Genomic DNA, 18,025 nt, shown 5'->3' with positions numbered 1-18,025 from the left:
GTGGTGGCTGCTGGGGGTCCAGAGGGAGAAACTGGTAACAATGTGAAAGCAGTCACAGACAATATGGAAATAGATGTTCTAATACAGTTTTATTTAGGGCTAGATTCAACCTGCAGGTTACAGCTTGCCAATTTCTGAACTCACCCTCACTATATTAAATGCAATGCCTTCTCCAAATATTTAAATTTTACTCTCTTCATATCTTTAATGGTATATTGATGGAGAAATTGGGGTAAATGCTGAAAGATCAGAGAGACAAGGAAAAAGCAACAGCCACCTCTCACCTCACCAACTCCTCAGCCGAGAAAGACGAGGTCCTGTCTCCTGCCTTACATTCCTGTCTCCACCCAGCCATATCACTTCCTGTCTCCATCTCCCTAGTGCTGGGATTAAAGGTGTGAGATCTCAAGGACTAGGATCAAAGGTGTGTACCACCACTGCCTGGCTCATTTCTCTTTTAGACTGGATTAATCTTGTGTAGCCCAGGGTGGCCTTGAACTCACAGAGATGTCTGCCTCTCAAGAACTGGGATTAAAGATGTGTGCCACCACTGCCTGGCCTCTGTGGCTAACTAGTGGCTTAGCTCTGCACTCTGATTTTCAGGCCAGCTTTATTTGTTAGATCACAAAGTATCATCACATGGAGAGAAAAGGGAAACAATTTCATATGAATAAGGACATTTCAATTAATTAGTTTACTGTTGCAGTGTTGGGGTCTGAACCTACTGCCTTGTATGTCATAGGCTGGTGCTCTACCACGGACCTACCCCACCCACAAAATGCTTTCATAAACAGAGAGCTGTATGTAGACATATTTCAAACTCAGCTTTACTTAAGTTTAGCAGAAGAGAGTGAGCAGAAATGAGGCTCCAGAATCTGCTGAGATTCACACTGTGTTTTCACTGTTCCTGGTGTCATTCCTAAAATATTTCCTGGGAGTGAAGGCAGAGAAGGATGGTGGAGAGGCTGGAATAGCTTTTACTTTTCAAAACTGTAGCTTTTGATTTTGGATGGGGCAGTTGGCTTCCTACTGTGACAAGAGTGAAAATATGCCTCTGCCACTTCTCACGCCTCCAAACACCCATGACTGGTTCATTGTTTTTAAATGTTCTATTGTCACAGCAAGACATCCCTGAAAAGCCCTAAGGGAGGGCATCCTGTCTAGGCATGCTGAGGGCCAGCAGTTGGTCAGGAGGCTGAGGTAAACGCTGGTACTGCCACAGTTCCCTGCCCCTGCCCCTGGTTTACTCAGTCCACTTTTAGGGTGGTTCTTTCCTCCCCATTTAAAGAACTCTGGAAATGCCCTTATAGACACATTCAGGAGTGTGTCTCCTGGGTGATCCTAAAAGTCCACCCATGTTGATGACAAATATCAACTATCAAAATTCCACCCCTTGGCACCTAATAGATCACTTTTTCTTTTTTAGAGACCGAATCTCTTTGTACAATGGGCTGGTCCGGTACTCACTACATAGCCCAGGCTGGCCTCAAACTTGTGGAGATCCTCCTGTCTCAGTCTCCTGAGTGCTGCTCCATCCCTCAGCCATATAAACACATCACATTCAAAGCGTCACATCCCACCCCTGGCTTATGGGAATCTCATAATGGAAAATATATTCCGTTCACTTCTGCAAGTGCCCATCTTCTAACAGCCAGCACTGCTCAAGGGTCCAAAACCTAACATTTATTTTTTTCTGGGATTCAAGGCTACCTGGTGCTTGCAGAGACCACAAAAGGATGCTAGATTCCTGGAACTGGAGTTATAGACAATTATGAGCCACCATGTTGGTGCCAGGAACTGAACATGGGTCCTCTGCAAGAGCAACAAGTGCTTTCGTCACTGGGCCATCTCTCTGAGGTTTGAGGTTGTGGTCCCTGGGGATAGGGAAGCCATGTCAGTAAGAGCTTGAAGAGGCTGTGGTCACCCTATACCTGCGGTTAGTGGGTCCTGTCCATTAGGAAGGTAGGAGCATCAGGCAGCTGGTCTCCCTGTACCTGCAGTTAGGGGGTGCTGTCCATTAGGAAGGTAGGAGCATCAGGCAGCTGGTCTCCCTGTACCTGCGTTTAGTGGGTCCTGTCCATTAGGAAGGTAGGAGCATCAGGCAACTGGTCTCCCTGTACCTGCAGTTAGGGGGTCCTGTCCATCAGGAAGGTAGGAGCATCAGGCAACTGGTCACATTGTACCTGCAGGCAAGAAGCAAAGAGCAATGAATGCTGGTACTTAGCTTGCTGGCTTCATTTTTTTTTTTTTTTTAATTCAATTCAGGATCCTTTCTCAGGGAATGGTGCCACTCATGATCAAGGTGTGACTGGTAATCTTGACTGGGTTTAGAACCCAGGACCACCAGCCCAGGGATGACACCACACACCATGGCTGGGCTCCTCCCCAATTGATCACTAATTGAGAAAATGCCTAACAGCTGGATATCATGGAGGCATTTCCTCAACTGAGGATCCTTCCTCTCTGATGACTCTAGCTTGTGTCAAGTTGACCACAAAACCAGCCAGTACAACCGGACAAGGACATAAAGATGAACTGAGAAGAAGCTGTGGCCATATGTGGCCTCCACATCCAAGCCTCCAAAAATTAGCAATAAATTTCTATCATTTCTGCCACCCAGTCTGTGGGGATCAGGTTAGTTCAGTGAATGGCCTGCATTGAGAGCAAATTGGGCCAAGAGAGACAGACAGGCTTCCTCAGGGAGAGAGCGTTTGTGTGAGCCCTAAGAAGGTGTTTGAGGCAGAGGGAACAGGGACCAAACAGCAGCACACGAGGGGAGGAGGAGGCCGGATCCACTGACGCCCTGGGAGCTGCAGACGGACAGTCACTGCTTCCCTTAGGCACCCCACTGTCACTTTAGAAATGTATTACTTTCCCAAATGTGGCCAGACCATCTTAGGTTTTCTGTTTTTTTAAATTAGAAATAGTCCTTCAGCTGTAGTTGCTAAGATTCACATGTCTCAGAGGCAAAGGGACCCTGCCAGTCTTGCTCAGAGCATCCAAGACAGTTTCTTTTCCTGCCTCAAGCATTCCTAGTAGACTAGGGAAAAATGGGGATCACAGTTCAGTCTGTAAGCCCCCCAAAATGTCTCTTCTGCTTTCTTGGCCTTCTGAGTCTGCAGGTTTCCATGCTGCTGGGGCTCATGTAGCCCAGGCTGGCCCTGTGCTCTCTGTCTCAGCTTCTCAAGTGCCAAGACCACAGGATTACATCATCACACCCTGTGTCTATGGAATTTTCTCTATTTCTTTTCTCCTCTGATTTTTTTTTTTTTTTTTGAGACAGGGTTTCTCTGTATAGTTTTGGTGCCTGTCCTGGATCTCACTCTGTAGACCAGGCTAGCCTTGAACTCACAGTGGTCTGCCTGGCTCTGCCTCCCAAGTGCTGGGATTAAAGTCGTGCACCACCACTGCCCGGCTCTCCTCTGATTCTAAGGATCCTTGAACTTAACTGTCTTTTGACTTTCCAGGGGAAAAACACCAAAATTGAATTTCTGTTTTCCTTCTCAAATTCATTTCTGCCTGTGGGCTTCTACAGGATTGTCTTCTGCAACTCAGCAAAATTATTCACTGACTTAAGCTATTGGCTCCACCAGATAGAAGGCTGGTGAGGTTGAAGAACCTGCCTTGTTCACACTATATAACAGAGGACAGCGGTTCACCCATAGTCAGACAAACTGTTTTACACCATTGCTGAAGGTCGGGGCTGTGCAGAGAATCTTTGCACATTTGTACATTAGTCCCTTTGGTCTGATGGAGGACTATTCATTCGGTCCTTTGTTCTCTTGAAGTGCTGGGATTAAACCTAGGGCTCTGAATATTCTAGGCAAGTGTTTTACCTCTGAGCCACACCCCATCCCATTCCTAAAACTTTTCTTACTTCTTTTTTTTTTTTTTTAGAGTCTAGACTGGCCTGGAATTTTCTGTGAAGCTCAGGCTGGCCTTGAAGTTGTGATCTATTGCTCAATTCTCTTAAAGAATGAGTGCTGGAATCGCAAACCTACGCCATTATTCCTGGGGTTGGTTAACTTTCAAGTTGGTTCTAGTTGTTGACACACAATGGAGGTCTGCCTGAGAGACACAGCGCTTCACCCGCTGGACTTGGGGCTCCTTTTCTGCAGCATCTAAGGCAGTGTGAGGGAGAACAAGATGAGAACTTCAGGGGTGGATCTGTAAGGGCAACCAAAAGGCCCCCACAGGGCCAAGGGCCTCAAGTGGGAGCTGCACAGTCATGGGATTTACAAGCTTCTCAGGTGACTGAGAGGCGATGGGACCTTCACTTCTGCCATGTTTTTCTGTGATATTTTGGTCTTTTCAATGACCAGGGAGAGAAGAACAATTTTCCTTCAGTGTTCATTGGTGAGGCACCAGGATGGAGTGTGGCCAGTTCTACACAGATAAAATATCTAAGGATATTTTAGGCACCCTCTCTTGGCTGACAGTCCTTCTCCACTAATGGTTCTTGGTGGTTAATCCTGACAACATACATTGTGGGTAGTGTGGTCTCATTAGTTTGATTTTCCTAGTCAATAACCACACCACCAATGACTTGATAATCATGATTATTTTTCTACTGGGAATAAGGTAGGTTGTATGTTGTTTGTTTAGGATCAGCAGAGGACTGAAGTATTTAGAGGTATTTCGATCCAAGTAGTTAGAAATAAGAAGAGTTGTTTTGAAAAATTCTTAACTTTTGATCAGGGGTTTGGATTTCTAAAACTTAGAACCCTCTCCCAACTCAAGTCCAAGAAAATACTGCCTCTGCTTGTAGCACTGTGTGATGTAGACATCTACCATGGCTGAATCATCACTCACTGTAAACCCAGTGTTGGTGAACAATCAAGTAGCCAGGCAGTTTGCTTAAATTACAGGTCAGTTTGAAAATAGAGGAAGTAATATTAAATTATAGCAATGCTGCAGGACTTAAGAATCTCCTACCTGTGGAATATTAAGCGATAAAACTTAATATGCACCGTGAGATTCCTCTTTGAAGAAGGGTGACCCAGGAGTCTGCTGCTCTGGATCAATCAGCTGTGGTAGAATAAAAAGGAAGGTGGGTGTGTCGGGCCTGGCTTGGGCACTTTTGGAGATTTTCTAAGTAAAAGAATCTCAATCCCAGGCCAGGCTGGCAGGTAGAATTCAGGCAGGAGTTGAAGCTGTGTGGTAGTCATCCCTTCCACACGGGTTTGCGTTCCACAGTTGAAGCTACCCACAGCACATGGCCAGAAAATATTAAATGGAAAATTCTAGCCACAAACATGTCAGGGGCCAGTGTTGGGGTCCAGTTCTGACCTGTTGAATGGTCTCTTGAAGGGGGAGTGAGGAATTGAGAAGTAATAGGAAGAAATATAGACACAGACAGAGAGAGAGACAGAGACACACGATAGCTTGGGGAGGGTCCTGGGTCAATACCCAGCAGCCTCAAGTTTATTTCTAATGGGCTTTTTATACACTAGCAAAGGGAGAGGCAAAAGACCTTTCAAGATCAAAGCACAACATACAACCAAGTGTAGACCTTCAAAACACCTGGTAACCGTGCCTCACAGCAATGCATCTTGTGATTAGGCCCTGAAGCATAAGACACCTGGTAACCATGCCTTTGCACCCTATTATGTACCATGGAGGGCAACATAAACTCTGACTCTCTGACCTTGAGTCAAACCACAAGTTGGAATCTTTGTGGGCTCCCATGTAAACAGTTAATTTTTACATTGCCTGTCACTCTGAGGGTGTGATGGGTACCACTCAGAGGGTATCTCTCATTGTCCCCCTTCTTCCTACCCAGAATGTGAATCCCTTCCCATCATCTCCACTCTATTGTGGTGTCACAGGAACTGTGCTTAGGTAACCTTTATTTTCCTAAAAAAGAAAATAAGCCTCCAAATCCCGTAGAGGTAAAGATGGAGACTGAATGGATACTTCAGATAGAAACTGGAACGTGAAGGAATGGCATTGCTTTCTGTCGCTGGGACAGTTAGCGACGCTCAGCTTATGTTGGCTTTTGGTTTTGGAGGTTGAGGCCCATGATCAGAACAAAGCTTTGTCTTTCACGGTTGGAAGTGAAGGAGAGTGGAGAGGGAGGGCTGAGGTCCCATTTCAAAGTCCAGCTCCTGATGAATAGAAGACCCAGTTATGGGATGCATTTTCATAAGTGCTCTATTGTTTACATGTCATTTTGAATTTTTTATGTCTAATTTGTAAATTAAACGTTATCAGGGTTGCATTCATAACAAAAACAGTGCAAATTTGTTACCATGTATGGCTTCAAATAGTTATTGAGTTGCTTCCAACATAAACCTCAGATAAGGGGAGACTTGTAGTCTTTTTTTTTTTTTTTCTTTTGTTGTTGTTCTTTCAAGACATGGTTTCTCTGTGTAGCCCTGCTGTCCTGGAACTTGCTCTGTAGACCAGGCTGGCCTCAAACTCAGAACTCAGAACTCAGATATCTGCCTGCCTCTGCCTCCTGAGTTCTGGGATAAAAGATGTGTGCCACCACCATGCAGTTAGCCTTGTAGTCTTAAGGCAGAATTTCTTCTGGGAAATCTTATTTTTTTGGTCTGAAGGCTTTAACCTGAGGCCCACCCACACCATAATCTTCTTAAAGCCGTCTAGTGCCAATGCTACCTACAAAGCAGTTGAATCTCAGAAACACCAAGACCAGCATTTCACTGAAATATGAGCACCACAGACAAACCAAGCTCCACAGAAACCTAACCATCATTTATGGTAGGTGAAGCTTCACTATTGCTGGCCAGGCAGTCAGAGAGGAGAAGGAAAGATGGATTCCCAAAGCAGACCCTGTAATGGAGAGGAAACAAGAGGAGGGTAAACACACTGGCCTCCAAGTTGATGGTCTGAGAATCGGGAGGAATGGATGACGAGCGGGATATCTGGAGCGGATGCATACATCAGCTCAAGACATTTAAAAAGGTTTGGTTTGAAAAACAAACTCTGGATCTGGAGAGATGTCTCAGTAGTTAAGGGCACTGGCTACTCTTCCAGAGGACCTGGTTTTGATTCCCTGCACCCTCGGTGGCTCACAGCCATCTGTGACTTCAGTTCCAAGGGACCCCTTTGTGGACACGGCATTGCATTTAGTGCACTTACATACATGCAAGAAAACCCCAAAAATGCATTAAGAAGAAAACAAAAAGACTTTGGAATTTCTCAAAGACCAAGGCAGATAGTCTTTTGGGAGAGGAGGTGGCCGTGGCTCTCGGCTGTCAAATCTGTGTGGTGGAATATGTTTGATTGGAAAGCTGAAGAGAGGAAACCTACAAGAGTGTGTTGTACCTATACCTCCAGAGACCACCAAGGAGCTGGTGTCTGATGCAAGCACATAAGGGTCCTTTTATTGTCAGGTTTGAACCTGGGCCACCACCAGGCAGATGGAGGAAAATGCAGTGGTGGCAGCTGAGGGCTCAGGGGTAGAGAATGTTTATGGGCAAAAACTGCAAGCCTGGAATTACATGCTTTGGCAATTTGGGATTGGGTAGAAGGGGTATGGGGCAAGGTGATTTTCTGAAGCTATTGGTCTAGCCTCTTGGTGCAAAACCGCATTTGAAACTATTGGGTTGGACTTTTTGGTGGGGAACCACACTTGCTGAGCAGGGTTATTTGGGCTGCTCAGCAGGATTATCTAGATATCTTCAAGGGCTACAAACCACAGACAGTCTACAGGAGCATACTGCCCTGTATCTGTTTTAGTTGTCATGGCACATTCCTGAGGTCCTTCCTGGAACTGAGTACAGCAGGTGGTCTAAGATGGTGGCCTTACTCTAAGATGGAGTCTGTATTGACTTCACAAGTACAGAGAACTCACAGCATCCTTTTGAAATCTGAAGGAAGGGAATCATAATAAATACCAGCGAGGAGCCAAGGACTCAGAGATTAACTATACGGAGACCACTATTGCTAATCCAAGATGTGTAAAATCATTACTGTTCACAGTCGATACAGTGTGCTGTTTAGCTTACTATTGTGTCTTAGCAAATGTAAAAATATTTGTTAAGGGCCAGCAAGATGGCCTAGTGGGTAAATGAGCTTGCTCCTCAAACCTGAAAATCTGAGTTCAATCCCTGGAAACCTTGGTGGAAAGAGAAAACTGACTCCTGAAAGTTGTCTCCAATCTCCACACATGTGCTAGGCCACACGTCTGCGCGCGCGCGCGCGCACACACACACACACACACACACACACACTAATAATAAGCAAAAATTTTAAATGTGATTCTGCTCATGGCCCTCTTCCCTCAACCTTGCCTTTCTCAAGATATCTCACTATCCCACAGCTGGGAATTCTACCAGGGGAAATTCTCAGAGGCCCAAGCATCTGGATTTGGGAGGGATTCAATTCTGAGTTTCCTAATGTACCAGCAGGATCATGTACGTCATCATCATGTAGAATGTTGCTGATAGACCACATCTGATGGGATGCTGGGAAGGGTTTATGGTTTGATTATTAATGCGCTAGCATTTTTGTGTATTTAATGAAACTCATTTCCCATCCATGAAAGCTGACCATTGGCCTCTTCTAAGCCTGGCCACTTTGGTGCTTTAAGGAGACTTGTATCATTTAGTGTTGGTTCTCATGTGTCTTAGTGTTTTTCTTCTCCAGCGGCTTTTGATCAGCTTCTGTCTAAGAAAAACAGAATATTTTCTTGCTACATTTTTCCTTACAATACTTCCTGACAATGGTCTGTAAGTTAGAAAACATCACAGCCTTGTAGTAGAAAAATCACTAAGCAATTAGTTTTGCAGTTGTTAGGGGCGTGTCAGGTGGGCCCCAGGAAGAATTCAGTTGCTTTGTTAAACTCTCTGACTTCTGTCCTGCTGTTTCAGAGTGTATGCTTCTTGTAAACTTCTATTCTGGTTAAAAATTTAAAAGGAGCTACTTGTAATGTCCTTAGCATTCACTTAAGTTGTATTAGGCCCCTCAAACAATAACTGAGATGCTATTAAAATTATATGAATAATAAAACACCTCCAATCAGGAAAGTTTTACAGGAGTGATGTGGCCTGGTGAGTCTCCCTTTGCAGAAGGCCTGGGGTGGGGGTGGGAGGCTGGCTGTATCCCAGGCACAGGCAATTAAGTGCTACTAAGAATTGTGTAATTTAGACCCTCATTTTTTTTTTTTTTTTTTTTAGCCCTTATTAGGAGTAAAGACTGTGGGGTGTTTTCTGGGTTGTAAATGGCAACAGAACTCAATGTAATAAGGTTTCTAGGAAACCACCTTGGGCCACTTTGTTTATAGGTGGTATTTATGAGGGCTCAAGTTTTACAAGGTGGCTTTATGGGTGAAAGTCAAAGGCACTAAGAACCCAGGGCCATGTGAGAAACTATAAGGGGCGTGGTAGACAGCTTTGGAGTTTGGAGCAACACCATCTGAGGTTTAAAAATGTCAGTTCTTTCAAGTTAGCACAGGACACAATGGGTTTCCTCACGATGTCTGCATACTCATGCATTGCTGTATCTGCTCTTATTTGGTCCCAGTACTGTCCCCCTTTCTGGCCCCATCCCTCTTCCAAGTAGTTCTGTTTCAGCTTTCTTGTCATATATACATCACACACGCATGCGCACGCGCGCGCACCCACCCACGCACATGCACACATGCAGAGGAATTTATCTTTCTGAGTCTGGCTTATTCATTGAGCCTGTTCTCTCCAGCACCACACGTTTTCCTGCAAACACCTTCATTTCATTCTTCCTTACAGCTGGAGTAAACCCCACTGTGTGTTTACAGCACAACTTCTCCATCCGTCCACCTGTGGATGGGCACCTCATCTTGTCCTAAATCTTTGCTGGAGTGTAAAGAGCATTGGTAGCTATGGACAGCGAACCTCTCTGTGGGATTCCCACATTAGAGTTCTCTGGGTGAATGCGCTGGACTGCTATAGTCTATGGAAGTTCTGATGTAGTTTCTTGAGGAACCTCTATTACGTCTGTAGAGGCGGGACCAGTTTCTATCTCCAAGCACAGCTGTCCCACCGAACCCTCAGCAGCATGTATTGTTTTCTGCATGGTTTTGCACATTTTACTAGAGATTTCTAAATGTTTCCAAAGTGGTTATACCATCTAGTCCACAAGCAATGTGTGAAGGGCCCATTGTGGTTGGCCTGTGCTAACTTGCTGGAGTCAGACTGTTACTTTTAGCTCTTCTTCAGGCAGGCTGTGGCATCTCACTTTGATTTTTATTTCCATTTGTTTATTGCTTTTTAAAGATTCCCCTCTTCCTCCTCTGTACTCACCCCTTCCCTTCCACACTCAGCAGCACCCTCTTCTCATACTGCGTGGCTGCTCTGTAGGTCCGCCAGTCTGCCTGAAATAGGTGTTCATTCAGATGGCAAAGAACTGACTCAGAACAGCCATGGAGGAAGCAGGACCTGAGATCTGAACTCGGTGATTGCTGTGTTTGATTCTAGAATGTTCTCTCTTTCTCAATTCCTAACAAAAGACACGTGATATGATTTAAACACATTTTTGTAATTATATGGATTTTGACAGAACATGAATCATGTCCTTACTGTAAACTGAGTATTTCACCCAATCAGTCTGAAATAGTGTGTATGAAAACTGGGCCCATGGTCTTTTGATTTGGGTCTACCTATATGATAATCTTACAGAGAAAGGACTCTAGCCTACTCCCTGGTCTCACTGAGAAGGGTCTAGCCTACTCCCTGGTCTCACTGAGAAGGATCTATCCTACTCCCTGGTCTCACTGAGAAGGATCTAGATTACTCCCTGGTCTCACTGAGAAAGGTCTAGCCTGCTCCCTGGTCTCACTGAGAAAGGTCTAGCTTGCTCCCTGATCTCACTGAGAAGGGTCTAGCCTGCTCCCTGGTCTCACCAAGAAGGGTCTAGGGGAAGTGAGCCTGATGAGACTGAGAAACTTGTGATTTTTATGAAAACAAATCTCTTGTTGATGATCTAGATGAGAAAATGTATGTGCCAAAGTAAAAACTGGAACTTCCCAAAGGAGGTCTCACCCTTATCTTTCTTGAGGATCGTGGCTGTATGTGTTCCAAACTGAGGCTTGTTTTAGCTGTGGACCTCCATGCCCTTGCTTGGCCAGCCATTTGTTCAAAGCAGATCTGGAGAATGTTGTAGACCTGATGTTGCCGACTGTCCGTCAGAAGACCAACAGACATGGCTTCTCTCTCCTTTGGGGACCTCACTATCGCTGTCCACGAGGAGCAGCCATCAAGTGCTCAGACCAGATTTGTCTGTATGGTTTCACAGACCTGACTTTGCTTAGGAGAGATTTCAGACTTTGACTATTGGCTCCTAGGTTTGAACTCAGGACACAGGGGTTTCATGGTACTTTGGACCCTCTGGTCTGCCCTGGGTGCTTTCTTAAGCTCCACAGGCTGTTGGTAGAATTTATCTCCCACAGTCTTCTCCTCACTCTCTGTGAGGTCTTCCCACAGCACAGTTTGCTTCAAGCCAGGGAAGGAGTGAAAGAATTCAGTGACATTACGGGAGACCTCCTTTTTAGGGACTCTCACCCCAGTAGCTCAGCCCCATACAGGAAAATCACCCTTGGCTGAATAAGAAACACTGACCTGGTGCCTGACTCACAGCTCCCAATCCCCTTTCTTTTACTGTATTCTGGTAACTCAAGTCACAGGTTCCATTCCCACAAGGCTGTCAGCAGCACCTGTGACTCTAGCCATAACTAGTTTTGAGCAGAGTTGGCATTCCTTTATCTGTGAAGGGTTGGATGGTGAATGCTATGTGTATGCGAGTGCGTGTGCGTGTATGTGCATGTGTGTGTATATGTGTGTATGTGTGTGCATGTGTGCGTGTATGTGCATGTGTGTGTATATGTGTGTATGTGTGCATGTGTATGTTTGTATGTGTGTATATTTATGTGTGTGTGTGTGTGTATGTGTGCATGTGTGCGTGTATGTGCATGTGTATGTTTGTATGTGTGTATGTTTATGTGTATGTTTGTGTGTGTGTGTGTGTGTGTGTGTGTGTGTGTGTGTGTGTGTGTGTATGTGTAGGGGCTCCTAGTCACAGCCACTGGACTCTGGCAATGAACAGGAAAGTGACAGCGGCAGCACGTGAACATAGCCTGGATGTGCTGTAAGGACTCAGGAGCTGTTTGACCTCTTATGGACTTGTAGCCCAGGACGTCCACTGCAAGCTGCAGGTGGTGAGGTCAGAAGAGTGTAAAGAGGAAACATGTTCAGGAAAAGTAAGTCAAAGTAAACCAAACCACCCTGCTCAGACTCTTCCATTAGCTGCTGCTGGGCAAATTCACAGCACTCAGGCCTGTCTCATGCCTCAGGGCTGACGGTTCCTGAGCTTTGCTGACAGTACATTGGGAAGAGAATGGATGCGTGGGCATCCTCTGTACCACCATCAGTTAGGAAAGACTGAAGTGAGATCAATGTAAGTGTGGAGCACCCATCTTTAGAAGAGCAGACAGGGTCCTGAATTTGGTCAGTGAGTTGTACTTTGCTGCCACTTGGCTTAAGGGGTCTATTTTGGATAGTTTTTTTTGTCAGCTTGGCACAAGCTAGAGTCATCTGTAAAGAGGGAATGTCAATTGAAGATTTGCCTCCATCAAATTGGCCTGTGGGCATGTCTGAGGGGGCATTTCATGATTAATGATTGATGGGGGGAGGCCCAACCCATTGTGGGTGGTGCCATCCCTGGTCCTGGATTCTAAGAAAGAGCAAGCCATGAGGAGCAAGCCAGAAAGCGGCACCTGCCCTCCACCCCTGTCCCACGGCCTCTGCATCAGCTCCTGCCTCCAGATTCCTGCCTTGAGTTCCCTCAGTGAAGAACTAGAACTGCCCTGGGATGTGCAACCCAAGTAAATCCTTTCCTCTCTGAAGCACAATCCTAATTAGTCTTACTAAACAAAAACCCCAAGTCAGATATGGAGGGTGAAAACTGAAAGACCAGAGAAGCAGAGCAGTCATCTACTAGAAAGTTCTTACCTCCACCAAACATCAGATCGAGTGGGGCTATCCTGTCTCTATGAATCCTCAGACTGAATGGCCGAGATCCTGTTTTTATATTCCTATCTCCACCCCCCTAGTGCTGGGAGTAAAGGTGTGAGCCTCTGAATCTGCTGAGATCAAAGGCTTGATCCTCCTAAGTGCTGGGATCAAAGGCGTGCACCACCACCACCACCACCACCACCACCACCACCACCACCACCACCCAGCTCTGTTTCTCTTTTAGATTGAATCATCTCGTGTAGCCCAGGGTGGCTTTGAACTCCTAATATTCCTATTTCCTCCTCCCAAGTGCTGCGATTAAAGGTGTATGCCACCACTGCCTGGTCTCTAATATTAACTAGTGGCTAGCTCCACCCTCTGATCTCCAGGCAAGCTTTATTTGTCAGAACACAAACTATCATACAACACCTTTCCAGTTACTTTTTGGTCATGGTGTTGATCACAACAGTAGGAAGCAAACTAGAGCAAGGCCAAGACATGATACTGTAATACATCCTTTCTTTCTTTAAAAACATGTCTTTAATCCTAGAACTAGAGAGACAGAGGCAAATGGATCTTTGTGAGCTCAAGGCCAGCCTGGTCTAAGTAGTGAGTTCCAGGATGGCCAGAGATGCATATAGTAAGACTGGTTTCAAACACACATGGACACATACACACAGACAGACAGACAGACAGACACACTCACAGACCCACACAGACACACACTCACAGAGACACAGACACACTCACACAGATAGACATGCACTCACACAGACACAGACACATACTCACACAGACAGACACACACTCACACACGTGCACAGGCGCACAGACACACAGACACACAGACACACACACACACACACATCTCACTGACTATGATGCTGTTTAACCTATGGGGTTGTCATCAAATCTCATGGGGACTATATGAAATCATGATGGAGAAGTCTGAGTGGGCTTAGTGCTGCCTTGAGTATACTCTGTCTCTCAACAATTCATACTATGATGCTGCATGTGAAGAACTTTCTTGGAACTTATTGCCAACAGGGGTTTGGCTTTCTCTTCTTGATTGAAGTTTTTTATAATTCACCCTGTTTCCCTTTTTGTTTTGGCCTCCAGGAAGCTTAGTCTCTATCGTGAAGCCCAATTATTGTGGCTATAAAGAACCAGCAGGCTGCATATTGGTTTATTTACCAAGGCATGTAATTTGCTTTGTTTTAATTCTTTGTGTTTCTCTAGTTTACTGCTTTTTAATTGGGTCAATTCCTCTGTAGAATGCTGAGTGTAATATGGACCTCTGTCATTGCCATGGAAGAGGCCACTGACACTGTACTCATAAAAGCTCCAGATTAGTCACAGCCCAAACATCTGTCAGTGAGAGGATTAATAAGTTATGGGGGGAGAGAGACGGCTCAGCAGCTAAGAGCACTGGCTGCTCTTACAGACGGCCTGGGTCACTTCCCCGCACCCACATGGATGCTCACAATTGCATGTAACTTGCATTCCACAAGGCACACATATGTTCATGTAGGCTCACACGCATACACATAAAGTGGTAAAATCCTGATGAAATTTTGCATAACAACAAAAGATTAAGCAATATTTACAACATAGACATGAATATATTCACAAAACTTACCAATATTGTGCTGAACTGGAGAAGTCAGACATGAAAGAACATAAACTACATAATTCACTTATCCAAGGATGGATTCAATGAATTAAAGTAATGAAGTCAGGACATGAAGGCTGTAGTGGATTGAAAGAGAAACGTCTCCTTAGGCTCAGGCGTTTGGACACTTGGTCCCCCATTGGTGCTGCTGTTTGAGGAAGTGGTACCGCTTTGCTGACTGAAGTATGTTATTGGGGGGCGGGGGGGCGGGGCTTTGAGGGTTCTCACCAACTTCCAGTGTGCTCTCCCTGCTTCCTGTCTGTGTTTGAAGATGATCTCTCAGACTCCTACTCTGGCCACGGGCTGTCATGCCTCCCTGTCATTATGGACTTTCTTTCGGGAACCCTAAGCCAAAATAAACTCTTTCACAAGTCACGTTGGTCATGGTGTTTTATCACAGCAACAGTAAAGTACGATGCCCCTGGGAAATAAATACCGTATTTATCACATAAATAAAGTACAATGCCCCTGGGAAAGAGTGATTTCCTAAGCAGCCTCAAGAACATTTCCCTTGGGATGTTTGAAATAGTCGATGTCCCACACTGAGCCATAATTGAGTGTATAGAGGTAAAACCCACTGAAAAGTGGTCAGGCCTACTCTGCTTTTATTGACTTTGCTGGATGTTTTTGTTAGCTGTGTTTCTGTTGTTGTAACAAAATACCTGAGATCACTAACTTACAAACAAGGACGTGAGCCAAGCTGGTGATATGTACCTTAGATCCGAACACTTACAAGACTGAAGGAGAAGAATCAGGAGTTCAGACCACCCTGAGCTGCACAGTGAGCTCCAGGCCAGCCTGGGCTACACAGCAAGACCTTATCCCAACCCTCCCACAGTCCTCCACACCCACCCCAGAAAGATGAAATGTTCTCAGTGGTTTGGGAAGCTCTGGCATGGGACCTTATGTCTGTTCAGCAGGGACAGAAATATTCAACAGAGAAAGCCACATGCTTCACGGCAGCCAGGAATCAGCTGTCCAGGTCAAGGTCCACCATCCCCTTTGAGGACATGATTTCAATGGTCTCTCTCTCTCTTTAGGCCCCACCTGTAAAAGGATCTACCAACTCCTAATGGCACCATGGGGCTGGAACCAAGTACCCCTTCCCCTCCAAAGAGGACTGCCGAAAATACAGCTTCTTCTTGGTTCTTTTCTCTGTATGACTCCAAGTCTCATGAAAAGGATCTTCACAACTGATGATCTCAAAAATGCATAACTCTTAAGGTTTCTAATGTTCTCAGGTCAGTAATCATTGCCCACTTTTATTACGTCACTTCTTTTAAATGCTGAAACCATCTGTAGAGGTAAACCCTCAACCACAGAGGAAGAATCGATGTCCACGGTTGTGTTTCTTTCTCACTTCTCAGAGTGGCTGAGAGGATGAGTGGGAACCCAGCTGAGGCCACCTGCCAGACTGAACCCTGGAAGGCAGCACTTGCCTGTGGTTCTGCCACTCCTAATTGGTAAAAATCACCTTTTTCTAACCATCACCAAGAGGTGGCAGTCAGGACCAGCCCTGTGTAAAGCTGGCATGTGAGGTCTGATATTAATTTTCAGGATGAAGAGTACGTTTGGTGAATGTTGGTGTAGCAGCCAGTTTCTGCTTGGGTCTTTGTAGCCTAAGGAACATTTTACAAAATAGAGTGGGGAGAATCAATATCACTCCCCATCCTTATCATCACACACTCATTGCACTTACGGATGCTCAGAATGCAACCTGGAGTTGGCCTTCTAATGGCTTAATGGGGCAAAGCCATTTGGAGTTTGGGAAGGATGATTCTTGCTGACCTAAGAGACCCACACTTTTAGCTGGGGCCTCTAGGAAGGGCTGAGCTCATCTGACTTTCAAAGGGGTCAGGGTGGCTGCCACTCAGAGGAGGGCATAAGATGGAGGTGTGCAGAGGAAGCATCTAATGGATCTGTCCTAGCTGCCGCCCTGATGTCCAGAAAGGAGAGCGACAGCAAAACTCCAGAACAGACTTAATCCAAAGGACACTCAGCTCAGCATCTTTACAGATAAAAAATCCCAGGTTCCACTGTCAGCCAGACAGTCTGTCAAGTCCAGTCTCTTCCTCAGATCTGCAAAACTCAAGCCAAAGTAGAATGAAATATCCACACACACACACCACAATTGTGTTCCTCTGGTGCTGGCCTTTTCCCATTTGATATAAGATGTACTCAATAAAATGTAGGTGTGAGTTTACTTCTGACAGAATAGTACATCTAGAATAAGAAAATGAAAAGCCTTCTAGCCAATGTTCAGGGTGTCTAATTAATGATCATTTATATTGCTGATTTTAGGCTTAAAAGGACCATTTTGAGTACCTCAGATATATCTGAACAAAATTTCCACTTAAACAGATACAGGCATTTGGAGAAAGTGGTTATGTATTATCAGGGCTCCTAGGATGATGGAGAAATAGATCTCTCTTTAAAAATTCCAGTTTTAGCCTGGCATGGTGACACACACCTTTAGTCCCAGCACTCAGAAAGCAGAGGCAGGAGGATCTCTCTACATAGTTAGAACCTGTCTTAAAACAAAACAAAACATCCACTAAAAGGAAATTGTAGGTATTAGAATCACTAGATACTAGGGCACACTCTGGCCAATTAGGGTCCTGTTAGCTCTGAGCTTCTTGAACACACCCTTGGATTTGTTGCCTGGGTAACTGGCTCTGGTTGAGTGTACCAGGGACTCGCAGGGATAGTGAGTGGCACCATGGGGCTCACATGGGAGGGTGCCCAGCAGAGCAGAAGTAGGCAAGTGAGGCAAGATGTGCCATGAGTGATCACTAACCCCCTGAGAGATTTCCCTCCTCTTCACAGTGAGGAGCAAGGGATGCTGGGAGCAGTTCCAGATGGCTCTGGGCTTCCACATCTCTTCATTTGTCCTCATTGTGAATCTCAGGTTTATTCATGTTACTGTCACAGGTCACAGTGTAGGGGACAGTGGCCAGTCCTGCTGGAAACCTCTTTGATTTTTGGGAAACATTGTTTCTTGTTGCCTTCATGGCCATCTTTACTTGAAAATAAGCTCTTCCCTTAAATTTTAAATTTTGTAGATGACATAGTGATTTTAGATTCATACTTGGATTTCATCTTGTGGGCTCAGGATTTTAAAATGATGTTTTTAATTGATGGGTGTGGTGGGGGGTCCTGGTGACAGGGTTTTGAAAACAAACTGCTCGTGGTTAGCCCAGCTGGCTGGTTCTTCTTGTTGGTTGCTTGGTCCTGACGAAGCCACTGACTTTATGTTTTAACTCATTTTGAGTTTTAGTTTGTTGCTTTGACACAGGCAGTTTAAATGCTTTATTCAACCTTAATTTCTACTTTTAGGTCTTTAAATGGACTTTAGATTTCTATAGTGTCTTTACTTGTTTTGGACAAAATGTGTTCCTGGTGC

This window comes from Peromyscus leucopus, chromosome 5 (genome assembly GCF_004664715.2).
Source record: "Peromyscus leucopus breed LL Stock chromosome 5, UCI_PerLeu_2.1, whole genome shotgun sequence".
NCBI lineage: Eukaryota > Metazoa > Chordata > Mammalia > Rodentia > Cricetidae > Peromyscus > Peromyscus leucopus.
Note: the sequence above shows the minus strand (reverse complement) of the source record.